Consider the following 14,873-nt stretch of genomic DNA (forward strand, 5'->3'; position numbering starts at 1 on the left):
CCATCGTGGGGTACAGGACAGCCAATTGAAACATTTCAGCACATGGACAATTGGACATTCCCCCTACCTTATAAATAGACCTGATCTGGCGGCCATTTTACATTCTGTCTTTTGTCAGTGTAGGGAGAGGTTGCTGTGTGGCGCAGGGACAGACTGTAGTGACACAAATCACTAGCTATTAGGTCCACAAAGATCCTTTTAAGGACTGGTATAGGTGTACAGTATATAGGGTTCTGGTGCACTGCTGCTGACTGCTGTGCTGCTGATTGCTGAGTGCACTGCTGACCGATTCTGCAGTTGTCTTTTGTCAGTGTAGGGACAGGATGCTGTGTGGAGCAGGGACAGTCAGTTTAATCACTAGCTATTACTATTAGGTCCACAAAGGTCCATAAAGTGGTATAGGTGTACAGTATATAGGGTTGTACACATATAATAATCTTTCTTTCAAATATAGAAAGCCTATTATACTTGACTGCTGACCGATTCTGAAGCTGTCTTTTATCAGTGTAGGGACTGAGGGACAGTCTGCAAATCACTAGCTACTAGGTCCACAAAGGTCCTTTTAAGGACTGGTATAGGTGTACTATTTGGTGTGCAGTATATAGGGGTGTAATACACGTATAAAATACTTTCAAATATAGAAAGCATAGTATAGTGCATTTCCACTGTGCAGCATTGTGACTGCTGAGCGGTTCTGCAGCGATACTACAATGAGTGACAAACGCAATTAAAACCAGACTTGGTTGAGTGGCTCACTCAGCCTTATTTTTCTGCACCCTCCTCATCATCTCGATCTGCACCATCTTCAGTCTCTGCTGTGTGCACCCCCAAAGACACTACCACCAACACCACCACCACCTTCCGCTTGAGTCACAGGAATTATTTTCCGATCCATCACAAGACATTTCCAATGCACAGCCATTTTTGGCATTGGATCGGGAAGAGGAGGTAGCAACAACCGCCACTCAGCAGTCTGACGACAGTACCCAGATCAGCCCAAGGAGGAGGTTGGTTTGCGCTGTTGCTGCCTACTCCAAGATCTCTAATTATAGCGATGGGGAAGGTGACGTCGATGATGATGTGTCTAGTGATGTCACGTGGGTGCCCACAAAAGAGGAATAGGAGGGGAGTTCAGAGGGAGATATGGACCAGAAGATAGGGAGGAGAAGCAGGCGGGAACTTAGATTGCACAGGGGGGACAAAGCAGACTGCTAATGTATCAGGAGCGAGGCATCAACCATGTATGGTCACATATGGCGCTCCCAGGACGCTGGCACATGGCTCTGCAGTGTGGGCTTTTTTTAACGTGTCCGCTGCTAACAAGTGTTGCCACCTGCAATCTTTACAGTCAACGCATAAGTCGCGGTAAGCCCAACACTCACCTAGGGACGACCACCTTAAAAAGGCACATGAGCTGCCATCACTGAGCCCAGTGGGAGCAACGGAACCCACAAAGCCATACTCCAGGCTCTCACCATCCTGCCTCGTCTTCTACTTCTCCTCTCTCCTCACAATTGTCCTCCACTCCACCTTCCATCATGCCGTCCTCACTTTTTTCTGCAAAAAGGCAGGCTTCAGTGGGCCGAATGTTCAAGCGTAAAAAAATGATGACGCCGGATAACCCTCTTGACGGATAACCCTCCCCGGTTGACGGCTGGCTTGTCAGAACTGATAGCCCGCCAACTACTGCCATATAAACTGGTGGACTCGGAGGCCTTTCGAAAATTTGTGGCCATTGGAACACCACAATGAAGGTCCCAGGAAGGAAGTATTTCTCACAGAAGGGCATCCCAGAGCTATATGGCCATGTTCAGATGCAAGTGAATGTATCTCTAGCACACTGTCGGTGCCAAGATACATCTAACCACAGACACGTGGTCTAGCAAACACGGGCAGGGAAGGTATATAACTTTTACTGCCCACTGGGTGAACCTTCTGACGGCCATCAAGCATGTAACCCGTGGCACACGTGTAGATTTGGTTTTACCGCCAAGGATTGCATGCAGGCCTGCCTCTTCTTCTCCTCCTCCTACTCCATCCTCCTCCCTCTCCTCCTCGGCTGACTCCTCCTTTTCCACTGCTAGCGTCTCTTCCACTGTGCCGCCCAAGCTCCCCAGAACCTATTCGACATGCCAGGTGAGACATTGCCATGCTGTGCTGCGTCTGTTGTGCCTGGAAGCCAAGAGCCACACTGGCCCTGAACTCCTTTCAGCTTTGCGTTCACAGGCAGATCAGTGGCTAACACTGCTCAATTTGACAGTTGGTAAAGTGGTGTGTGACAATGGTGCCAATCTGCTTAGCGCATTGAAACAGGGCAAAATTACACACGTGCCATGCATGGCACATGTCTTAAACTTGGTCTTGCAGCGATTCGTTGTCCAATACCCTAGGGTCCAGGACATCTTGCGGCAGGCAAGGAAAATCTCTGCACATTTCAGAAGATCTTACACGGCCATGGCTCGCCTTGCTGACATTCAGCAGCGACACAATCTGCCGGTCAGACGTCTTATTTGCGATTACCCGACGCGATGGAACTCAACCTTCTATATGCTTGATAGGCTGCTCCAGCAGAAATGGGCAGTTAACGACTACCTGTACGAGCTCTGTGGAAGAACAGGTTCTGGGGAGCTTGGTTTTTTTCACCGTGCCAGTGGCTGCTCATGCGTGACGCATGCAGACTTCTGCGGCCATTTGATGAGATCACCAAACTGGTCAGTCGCAGCCATGGCGCCATCAGTGACATTGTACCTTATGCCTTCTTTATGGAGCGTGCATTGCGTTGTGTCATTGATCAAGCTGTGGAGGAGCAGGAGCAGAAAGATGAGGAAGTCACAATGCTGGAAGAAATTCCAGGGGGGGCTACTCTATCTGAGACAAGTCAACAACAGGAGTCTGAAGAGGAGTCAGAGGAGGATGGTGCCGGGGCGGATGAGGAGGAGCAAGAAGAGCATGCTTTAAACCTTTCTGGGATCCCTGTTGTTGTGCGTGGATGGGGAGAGGAGAACGAGGAGGACGACATGATCCTGGATGATGAGCAGGAGCCAGGCCACCACACCGCTTCCAGTTTAGTGCAAATGGGGGCCTTCATGCTCCAGTGTTTTAACAGGGACACTGGGTGGCAATGTACTTAGACCCCCGGTACAAACACAAAATGGCGGAAATGTTACCACCGTCACAGAAGGCTGTCAGAATGGAGCACTTCCAGGCCTTGCTTCGAGAAATGCTGCATTCTGTTTTTGCATGCACTGGCAGAGGAGGAATTCCCACTCCCAGAGAAAGAGTTGCGGGTACCAATCCAACAGCACCTGCAAGAAGAGGCCGGTTTGAACATGCGTTGGTGACTTCTGATATGAGGTCATTCTTTCAGCCGACCCATCGACAGGTCTCATCCGGATCCAGCATCAGACTACATCGGGTTAACGGCCGATGTGGACACTCTGAGGAGTGATGAACCCCTGGACAACTGGGTGGGCAGGCTTGACCTCTGGCCAGAACTTGCCCAATTTGCAATGTAACTGTTGGCTTGCCCCCTGTCCAGTGTCCTGTCCAAAAGGACGTTCAGCGCAGCAGGGGGGATCGTGACCGATAAGCGCACTCGCCTAGCTCACGACAGTGTTGACTACCTGACATTTTCAAAAATGAATGAGGCATGGATCTCGGAGGAATTCAACACATGTGACCAGTAGACCATGTATATGCATAACTCTATAAACGATTTATTTAATCGAGCACACAGACCTTTTTTCTACCTTTGGCTCACTTCCTTGTACAAAAAAAGCACACCGTACTATATGCCCGTACCCTTCTGTTTGAAGAGGTTGAGAGGTGTCATATTTTTGGGTCCCGCAGCGAGTTGCTGGTATGAGTGCTGCTGTCAGTGCTCTCTATTTCGGTGCTGGTGTCAGTGCTCTCTCTCTATCTCAGTGCTGGTGTCAGTGCTCTCCATCTCGGTGCTGGTGTCAGTGCTCTCTCTCTATCTCGTGCTGGTGTGGTGTCAGTGCTCTCTATCTCGGTGCTGGTGTGGTCTCAGTGCTCTCTGTCATGGTGCTGGTGTCAGTGCTCTCTGTCATGGTGCTGGTGTCAGTGCTCTCTATCGCGGTGCTGGTGTCAGTGCTCTCTATCTTGGTGCTGGTGTCAGTGCTCTCTATCTTGGTGCTGGTGTCAGTGCTCTCTATCTCGGTGCTGGTGTCAGTGCTCTCTGTCACGGTGCTGGTGTGCTGTCAGTGCTCTCTATCTCGGTGCTGGTGTCGTGCTCTCTATCTCAGTGCTGGTGTCAGTGCTCTCTATCACGGTGCTGGTGTGGTGGTGTCAGTGCTCTCTATCTTGCTGCTGGTGTCAGTGCTCTCTCTCTATCTCGGTGCTGGTGTCAGTGCTCTCTGTCACGGTGCTGGTGTGCTGTCAGTGCTCTCTATCTCAGTGCTGGTGTCAGTGCTCTCTATCACGGGCCTGGTGTGGTGGTGTCAGTGCTCTCTATCTTGCTGCTGGTGTCAGTGCTCTCTCTCTATCTCGGTGCTGGTGTGGTCTTAGTGTTCTCTATCTCAGTGCTGGTGTGGTCTCAGTGCCCGCTATCTCGGTGCTGGTGTGGTCTCAGTGCTCTCCATCATGGGGCTGGTGTCAGTGCTCTATATTATTACTATTATTTATAATAGGCCATATATTCTCCTCTCTCATCTCCACCCTCTCCTCTCTCTTCTGTCTCTCTCTCATCTCTTCTCTGTAATCTCTCCCCTCTTATCTCTTCTCTGTAATCTCTCCTCTCTCATCTCTCTCTTCTCTCCTCTCCCATCTCTCCTCTGACATCTTCCCTCTCTCATCTCTTCTCTGTAATCTTCCCTCTCTCATCTCCCCACTCTCCTCTATCATCTCCCCTCTCTCTTCTTTCTCTCTCTCCTCTTTCATCTCTTCTCTGTAATCTCTCCTCTCTCATCTCTTTCTCTTCTCTCTCTCTCATATCCCCTCTCCTATCTCTTCTCTGTAATCTCTCATCTCTCATCTCCCATCTCTCCTCTCTCTTCTTTCTCTCTCTCTCACCCCCCCCCCCCTCTCCCATCTCTTCTATGTAATCTCTCCTCTCTCATCTCCCATTTCTCCTCTCTCATCTCTTCTCTGTAATCTCTCCTCTCTTATCTCTACTCTCTCATCTTCTCTCTCCCCTTTCATCTCTCTCTTCTTTCTCTCTCTTTCATCTCCCCTCTCCCATCTCTACTCTGTCATCATCCCTCTCTCATCTTTTCTCTGTAATCTCTCCTCTCTCATCTCCCATCTCTCCTCTCTCATCACCCCTCTCTTCTCTCTCATCTCCCCTCTCTTCTTTCTCTCTCTCTCATCTCCCCTCTCTCATCTCTCATCTGTTCTCTGTAATCTCTCCTCTGTCATCTCATCTCCCCCTCTTCTTTCTCTCTCTCTCTCTCTCATCTCCCCTCTCCCATCTCTCCTCTGTCAACCTCTCTGCTGGCTCTTAGACTCCACGCCCCAGGGAATCTTACGCTCTAACCCCAGTGGGATCTGTCTCCCGTCCGCAGCAGTCAGCCGTAGGGTTCACAACCTTGCGGTGCACTCCTGATCCCTACGGTGTGCATCTGTCACCTCGCCTCAAGGTGACCTGACACTCCCTCTCTCATCTCTTCTCTGTAATCTCTCCTCTCTCATCTCGCATCTCTCCTCTCTCTTCTCCCCTGTCTCCTTGCTCATCTGCCCCCTCTTCTCTCTCTCTTCTTTCTCTCTCTTTCTCATCCCCCCTCTTCCATCTTTCATCTGTCATCTTCCCTCTCTCATCTCTTCTCTGTAATCTCTCCTCTCTCATGTCTCCTCTTTCATCTCTCACCTCTCCGCTCTCATCTCCCATCTCTCCTCTCCTCTTTCATCTCTTCTCTGTAATCTCTCCTCTCCCATCTCTCCTCTGTCATCTTCCCTCTCTTATCTCTTCTCTGTAATCTCTCATCTTCCATCTCCCCTCTCCCTTCTCTCTCTCTCTCTCTCTCTCTCTCATCTCCCATCTCTCCTCTCTCATTTCTTCTCTGTAATCTCTCCTAGCTCTTCTTTCTCTCTCTCCCATCTCCCCTCTCCCATCTCTTCTCTGTAATATCTCCTCTCTCACCTCTTCTCTGTAATCTCTCATCTTCCATCTCACCTTTCCCTTCTCTCTCTCTCTCATCTCCCCTCTCCCATCTCTCCTCTGTCATCTCTCTCTCATCTCCCATCTCTCTTCTCTCATTTCTTCTCTGTAATCTCTCCTAGCTCTTCTTTCTCTCTCTCCCATCTCCCATCTCTTCTCTGTAATATCTCCTCTCTCACCTCTTCTCTGTAATCTCTCATCTTCCATCTCACCTCTCCCTTCTCTCTCTCTCTCTCTCTCATCTCCCCTCTCCCATCTCTCCTCTGTCATCTCTTTCTCATCTCCCATCTCTCCTTTCTCATCTCTTCTCTGTAATCTCTCCTAGCTCTTCTTTCTCTCTCTCTCATCTCCCCTCTCTTCTCTGTAATCTCTCCTCTCTTCTCTGTAACCTCTCCTCTCCCCTTTCTCATCTTCCATATCCCCTCTCTCCTCTCTCATCCCCCCTCTCTTATCTCACCTCTTCTCTCTCATCTCCCCTCTCTTCTCTCTCCTCTCTCTTCTTTCTCTCTCGCTCATCTCCCCTCTCCCATCTCATCTCTGTTATCTCTCCTCTCTCATCTCCCATCTCTCCTCTCTCATCTCTTCTCTGTAATCTCTCCTCTCTCGTTTCCCATCTCTCCTCTCTGATCTCCCATCTCCAATCTGTCATCTTCCCTCTCTTCTCTGTAATCTCTCTCCTCTCTCATATCCCCTCTCTCTTCTTTCTCTCTTTCCCATCTCTCCTCTGTCATCTCCCCTCTCTCATCTCCCATCTCTTCTCTGTAATCTCTCCTCTCTCATCTCCTATCTCTCCTATCTCATCTCTTCTCTGTAATATCTCCCATCTCTCCTCTCTTATCTCTCCTCTCTCATCTTCCATCTCTCCTCTCCCTTCTCTCTCTCTCTCATCTCTCCTCTCTTATCTTCCATCTCTCCTCTCCTCTCTCTCTCATCTCTTCTCTGTAATCTCTCCTCTCTTATCTCTCCTCTCTTATCTTCCATCTCTCCTCTCCTCTCTCTCTCATCTCTTCTCTGTAATCTCTCCTCTCTTATCTCTCCTCTCTTATCTCTCCTCTCTTATTTTCCATCTCTCCTCTCCACTCTCTCTCATCTTTTCTCTGCACTCTCTTACCTCCCATTTCTCCTCTCTTATCTCCCATCTCTCATCTCTCCTCTCTTATCTCTCATCTCTCCTCTCTTATCTCCCATCTCTCCTCTCTCATCTTTTTCTCTCATCTCTTCTCTCCTCTTACCTCAGTCTCCCTCGCTCTCTCGTATTACTCTTTTCCTTCTCTCCTCCTTCATTTCCCTTTTATGAAATTAGAATTCAGATGAACTTCATCTGCAGAGCCAAATACATTTTATAATTGGCAAAGCAATGGAAGAGTTATTATGGGTTGGATGGGAGTGGGTGGAAGGAAGAAGTGCAAGGACATTATCAGTGGTGAGGGACAATATGAAGAAGATCGGGTGAGTCCAGACCAGGGATTTATAGCTCCACATTTCCCCATGCCTCTTCTCCCGTAAAATGTGGGGTCTCCTCTCCTCTTCTATAAGAGTAAAGTTGGAGATGAGAGCGGAGAGTCTTCTCTGCCAGATATTTCTCGTCTTTATAAATTCCCTGTCATTGCTCTCCTCTCTCGATTTTCCTCATTCTACCTTTTCTCTCCTATGTAGCCTGTTTTGTTCCCTCTTTCATCTCTTCTCTCCCCTCTCTCTCTTTTCCTTTCTCTTATTTCTCTCTATTCTCTTTTATCAATTATTTCTTTTTCTTTCTTTCTCTTCTCTGTTTTTGATCTCCCATCATCATTCTGTCTCTCTCCTCCCTTTCTCAATTACCATCTACAGTACCTTGAAAAAGTATTCATACCCCTTGTAAATGTATTTTATTGGGATTTTATGTGATAGACCAACACAAAGTGGCACATAATTGTGAAGTGGAAAGAAAATGATAAATGGTTTTCAACATTTTTTTTACAAATAAATATGTGAAAAGTGTGTGTGTGTGTGTGTGTGTGTGTGGGGGGCATTTGTATTCAGCCCCCTTTACTCTGATACCCCAACTAAAATCTAGTGGAACCACTTGCCTTCAGAAGTCAGCTAATTAGTAGAGTCCACCTGTGTGTAATTTAATATCAGTATACATACAGATATTCTGTGAAGCCCTCAGAGGTTTGTTAGAGAACCTTAGTGAACAAACAGCATCGTGAAGGCCAAGGAACACACCAGACAGATCAGGGATACCATTGTGGAGAAGTATAAAGCAGGGTTAGGTTATAAAATAATCTCCCAAGCTTTGAACATCTCACAGAGCTCTGTTCAATCCATCATCGGAAAGTTGAAAGAGTATGGCACAACTGCAAACCTACCAAGACATGGCCGTCCACCTAAACTGACCGGCTGGGCAAGGAGAGCATTCATCAGAGAAGCAGCCAAGAGGTCCATGGTAACTCTAGAGGAGCTGCAGAGATCCACAGCTCAGATGGGAGAATCTGTCCAAAGGACAACTATTAGTCGTACTCTCCACAAATCTGCCCTTTATGGAAGAGTGACAAGAAGAAAGACATTGGTGAAAGAAAGCCATAAGAAGTCCTGTTTTCAGTTTGGGAGAAGCCATGTGGAGGACACAGCAAACATGTGGAAGAAGGTGCTCTGGTCAGATGAGACCAAAATTTAACTTTCTGGCCTAAAAACAAAATGCTATGTATGGCGGAAAATGAACACTCCACATCACCCTGAACACACCATCCCCACCGTGAAACATGGTGGTGGCAGCATCATGTGGCGGGCATACTTTTCTTCAGCAGGGACGGGAAACTGGTCAGAGTTGATGGGAAGATGGATGGAGCCAAATACAGGGCAATCTTAGAAGAAAACCTGTTAGAATCTGCAAAAGACTTGAGACTGGGGCAGAGGTTCACTTTCCAGCAGGACAACGACCCGAAACATACAGCCAGAGCTACAATGGAATGGTTTAGATCAAAGCATATCCATGTGTTAGAATGGCCCAGTCACTGTCCAGACCTAAATCCAATTGAGAATCTGTGGCAACACTTGATAATTGCTGATCACAGACACCTCTCCATCCAATCTGACAGAGTTTGAGAGATTTTCCAAAGAAGAACGGGCAGAAATGTGCCTCTGTAAATGTGCAAAGCTGGTAGAGACATCTCCAAAAAGACTTGCAGCTGTAATTATATTGAAAGGTGGTTCTACAAAGTATTGACTCCAGGGGGAGCCATACAAATGTACCCCCCACACTTTTCACATATTTATTTGTAGAAAATGTTGAAAACCATTTATAATTTTCCTTCCACTTCACAATTATGTGCCACTTTGTGTTGGTCTATCACATAAAACCCCAATAAAATACATTTACGTTTTTTGGTTGTAACATGACAAAATATGGAAAATTTCAAGGGGTATGAATACTATTTCAAAGCACCTTAGGTGCCCCCAAAGTTTCTGTCTATGTTCCTATGCGCATGTACGTGTGGGCAGGGTGGGCTCAACATTTTTTAATTTTTTTGGGGGGGTTTGGAAGTGACTTTTTTTTTGCACTAAAACCGTAAATCACATATTAAACCAAAAGCCCCCATACAATTATGTTTTGACAGGTTCTTTTCCATGGAACATCAGGGGTCTAACAGACCTGCCCTTCAGCGAAGTTAATGTAGTGCAGAACGTACTCCATTAGGTTCTTCCCCAGCCACGGTGGCTAAAGTAAGTGACAGCCGAACCTGGAAGTCAGACAATGCACAATACTAATACTTTCTCCAGCTCCTTAGATGAAGGTCTGAACCTCAGTACAGACCCATGGCTGGAGGAAGAGTGTGCAGAAGCCAGAACTTCGTACCTGTGATCCACTGATCAGGGTTCCAATGCTTTGCTGGATCCAGTGCGAAAATATAATAAATGTACATTTTTATTGTTAATATTAGTGCATATATAATTTTTTTGGGGGAAAGGTGGACTTGGCCTTTAACGTTCAGAACTAGACAGACCCGTGCAGGGGTCAGATCCTTCGTTACAATTCTGCTTTTTATTTTTCCTGATTTTTACATTTTTAGAAAGAGTAATTGTGCCCATAAAATGTACCTTTTCGTCTCGACTTCCTCCCGAAAAACAGCACAGTACTTCCTGTGCCCAGGCACTCCATGCATGGAGCCTCATAGCTGTTGTGCCGCTGCGCCGTGGTGTCATGGTGTTAAAGAGGATTTGGTGCCACCAAGCGTTCTCACCCATGCAGGTTGAGGGGTTTCAGAATACACATTTCATTGGAAGGCAACTGGATTTTCAGTTTTCTTCAAGGTTGGCAGATTCTGGTCAGGGTCCTGGAGCCCAGAGACTTTTATAGCTTTTTTTTTTTTTTTTGGGTGGGATGAACCTCATGCCCTAGTTTCACCTTTTGCCAACGTCCAGATCCCTAACTATGCTGGTGTGTACAGGCCTCATATTAAGGGCATTGATTATAGTTTGGGGCCGCACCTGAGAAACAGACGGCTGTTTGAGCAGTGTGGGAAAAGACATGTGGAGAGTCGGGGTGATACCTCTGAGCTTGGGTCTACAGCAGTGGTCTCCAAACTGCGGCCCAAGGGCCACGTGTGGCCCTTTGAATGCTTTTATCTGGCCCTTGGGGCACTATTCCTCCCACCAATACAAGGTTCTATTTCTCATTGACGGATAATGCAAACAAACTTGTAGACGGCTGTTTAATGCCTCATGTACGGAGCCTTCCTTCTTATATTAGAGACACCGTAGACCTGTTACAGCATCTTGAGGGGATCCAGATTCCTCCGGACGCTTTGCTCGTGGCGATTGATATCGAGGCCTTATACTCGAGTATCTTCCACGAGTGGGGCGTCCCGACGGCTGGATCCTTTCTTTATGAACAGGATACAACTACCTGGCCATTTAATAACTTTATCCTAGCGCTCCTAGAATTCATTTTGACTAAAAACTATTTCACATTTAATGACCAACTTTTTTTGCAAATTTAAGGAGTTGCCATGGGGACGTCTTGCGCTCCGACGTACACAAACCTCTATCTGGGAGGATGGGAGAGACATGTCCACTCGGACGAGAGACTTGCTCCATTCTTGGAAGATGTCCTTTTATGTTATCGCTACATAGTTGATCTGTTTATGGTGTGGATCGGGACTAAAGATAGACTGTTAAAGTTTATACACAAGCTGGATGATAACAACCTTAATTTAAAATTCACCTTCAAGTTTGATACTGGACGGATCCCATTTTTGGACCTGTCCATTGTCAAACAACCTGATGGTACTCTGGGCACAGACCTTTATCGCAAACCTACTGCCGGTAATACACTACTGTTTGCTACGAGTGCTCATCCAGAACCATTGGTGCACAGCATCCCTTTGCGCAGTTTCTGCGTTTACGTAGAAACTTCAGTCTGGATAGTGATTTCAAGATCCAGACGGATGCCTTACGTGACCGACTACTTGCTAGGGGTTACTCTCCCACCACTTTGAGAAAAGCCTTTAATAGGGCCTTGTCACGTCCAAGAAGTGCTTTAATTACATCAACGTCCCAAAACCCCAAGCAATCAGTCTGTAAGATTTATTACGACATATTCCGCCCATCATAAAACACTCCGTAATATTTTAGCCAAAAATTGGCACCTCCTCACCGAGCACCACATTTTGGCAAAATATGTACGTTCAACCCCTGAGCTGGTCTTTCGCAGAGCATGTTCTCTCCAAGACCGCTTAATGCGTAATCACTATACACCTACAAATTCTATGCGTAATGGTCCCAATGGCACATTTAAATGCTACAGTTGCCCTCGCTGTCCATGGGTCCTTGAGGGAAAACACCTTACACTACCTAATGGTGAAATGTTTTTACCACATACGTTTGCTGATTGTGGTACCAAAGGTGTCATATACATAATGGTTTGTAGGTCCAAAGCCTTTTATGTTGGAAAGACCACCTGTGAGTTTAGACAGAGGATTGGTGACCACCTTTATTATTCTGAAAGTGGTAAACTCACCACGATTGGTAGACATATTGGACTTTATCATCGTTATGATACTTCGGTGGTCCAGTTCTTTCTCCTCGAGGTGGTCAGTCCAAACCCCAGGGGTGGCGATTGGGATCAAACAATCTTACAGAGGGAGAACCTGTGGATTGAGTGGCTCAACGCCACCCTTCCCCCAGGCCTCAATGAGACAATTTCCTATAAACCCTTTTTATAGATCCCGCCAGGTGGGGTATCCTTTGTCTATCTCGTCCAGGTCATTGTAGCAGTTATGGTGTTATTTGTGATGACGTAGGTTTTGGGGTATCCTATATACCCCTAACAATTCTTGTTCTTTTTTCTTATGATTGTATTTTTTATTCCTTGGTATATTTATCACTTTACTGTTTGCTGTACAAGGTCCGCTCGGCCCCCCACTCTTTCTTTTTTCTTTTATATTATTTCATTTTTCCTCCTCTCTCACATTTATACTTATTTATACACATTTATCTCTTTTTTCCCATTTTTTTGCAGACTTGATCTTTAGGACCCATTTGTTGGTCCCCCTCCAGCAGACATGTGTTCCCCCTGGTCCGGACGGTGTGTATTTCCACCCCCACTTGCAGGTGTTAACGCCTGGATCAGCTGATCCATGAGCGTTCTGTTCCCCTGCGCACTTGCGCAGTAGCATCTGAGACTTGCACCTGCGCAGTGTGGAGGAACAGACCCCATGACGTCAGATGCCGCTGTCTCCTCGGCATGCGTCTGACTTTCATAGGGGTTGGGGAACCTATTTAGCCGCCGGACTGACCGCCGGATGGGCAGGGTGAACAGACTCTCCCAGGGCTGTCTGCGGGGAATGCTGCATTCGACAGGTAATGACCCTGACGGAACAGTTAAACATTTGCTAACCCTACCTTGTCTTCTCTGGCGCTGATGTCTGATATTGTGCCTTTGTACCCCTTATTCTATAGATTCAAGCTTTCAAGCTGCTTCTTTTTAGCATTGTGGCCACGTTAGGCTTATCAGCCGTAGATCCGGCATCAGCTTCCTGTACTTCTGAGATACTGCCATTATACATATACCTCCAGTTATACTGTCTCAGCCCTTGCGTTTTGTGTACCTTACACCATTGGGTTTCGGTGAGTGTTGTTACTATCTTATATCTTGGTGGAAAAGGCTGGCCCTGGTGTTGAGTCTCTGCTTCTTCCCGCACTAATCTCACTTTCCCATTGTTCCCCCTTCATTGTTCCACCCAATTGCACACAATTCCATCCCCCATCCAATTCTGTTTCACACCCCTTCTTTTCCCTCCTCCCCTCTCAGTCCCTCCCTTCCTTTCCATTTCCTTCCTCCTTTTTCTCCCCCTTTCCCATCCCTTGCCTCCCCTCGTCTTTTTCTTCCCCTTCTCCCCTCCTTTACTCCCCCCTTCCCTTTCCTCCATCCTCCCCGTCCCCTCCCTTCCTCCCCTCTTGTCTTCCTCCCTTTTTTCCCCTTTTCCCACCCCCTTCCACCTTTTCCCCTCCCTCCCCCCTTGTTCCCCTCCCCCTCTTCCCCCCCCTCTTCCTTCCCCGCCACCTCTCCTTTTTCTTGTTCTTTCCCCCCCTTCTTTTCCCCCTCCCTTTCCCTGCTTGCGCCCTCTTCTTTTTTTTCTTTCCCTTCCCTGTATTTCTCTTCCCCATTCCTTCCCCTTCCCTTCTGTCTTATTCTCTACCTTCCACCTTCTCCCTCTGTGTTTGCCTTCTTCCCCCTTCCTCCCTCTTCCCCCAACCATCCGATTTCTTCCCTTCCTCTTCCCCCCCTTTTTTTTTCCATTCTCTCTCTTTTTGTGCGTTTCTCTTTCCCTCCCTCCCCTTTTCAGACATGTTCACTGATCGGTGTTTGGGTCACCTAGTTATACCTATTATGTAAACTTCCATCTATCCAACATTTATATAATTAGTTAATTTAAATACATTTTCTCAACTAGAGCCTGTCTAACCAATCCCCAGTGTCCGCCGCCAGGGGAAATAACGGGTCCTCCTGTCTGCACCCTATCTCCAAAGTGGGGTGAGCTGATCTCCTTATATTAAAAATAAAACATTTTTTGTATATTGTAATTTGACACTTTGATGATATTGTGCTCTTTTTCTGTATGACCCATTTAAATGCAGTATTTATTTTATAGATCATCCTCCTGATGAAGCGGTCCTTCCACGAAACTAGTAGAGGAAACCCTGTGCACCCCTTTTTTTGAACCTTTCCTGGGTGGAACCTGTTAGGAACTCATCAAATGTGGTGTACATACCATTGTATTTTAATGTATCACTGTTTGTATTTGTTCTTTTTCTTTGTGTCTTTATTAAATTATATACATTTTTATCAGCTTGTCTTTTGTTGATTATCAAGTATCAGTATAGTCCAATTTATGGCACTGTTGGTTAGAATTGCCTGAGGGCTAGCATGAGCGGCTGCCCTGGCATTTTTATACCAGCCAATTCTTTTACATTAAGGTTCTATTCCGGTAATTAACAGCAACAGGGCACTATATCTACCACTGACTCCAACAACGCGGCACTATTCTGAGCATTAATTCCAGCAATTGGGCACTGTTCCAACCATTGACTCCAACAACGGGGCACTATTCCGACCATTGACTCCAACAATGGGACACTATTCCTACCATTGACACCAACAACGGGGCACTATTCCAACCATTGACTCCAACAATGGGGCACTATTTTGACCATTGACTCCAGCAATGGGGCACTATTCCAACCACTGACTCCAACAATGGGGCACTATTCTGACCAT

The 14,873-nt window shown here is 46.8% G+C and overlaps 1 long non-coding RNA gene across 1 annotated transcript in view; it reads left to right on the top strand.

Moving 5' to 3' along the window:
• Positions 1 to 14,441, top strand: part of LOC143955347 (uncharacterized) — a 27,836-nt gene extending 13,395 nt beyond the window's left edge. Inside the window, exon 2 of the long non-coding RNA XR_013269802.1 lies at positions 14,248 to 14,441. This is a non-coding gene — a long non-coding RNA (uncharacterized LOC143955347). The remainder of the gene's footprint in view (positions 1 to 14,247) is intronic.
• The last annotated feature ends 432 nt before the right edge of the window (positions 14,442 to 14,873 follow it).

This window comes from Lithobates pipiens, unplaced genomic scaffold (assembly GCF_037356315.1).
Source record: "Lithobates pipiens isolate NorthernLeopardFrog02 unplaced genomic scaffold, aLitPip1_a1.2 Scaffold_1, whole genome shotgun sequence".
Taxonomy (NCBI): Eukaryota; Metazoa; Chordata; class Amphibia; order Anura; family Ranidae; genus Lithobates; species Lithobates pipiens.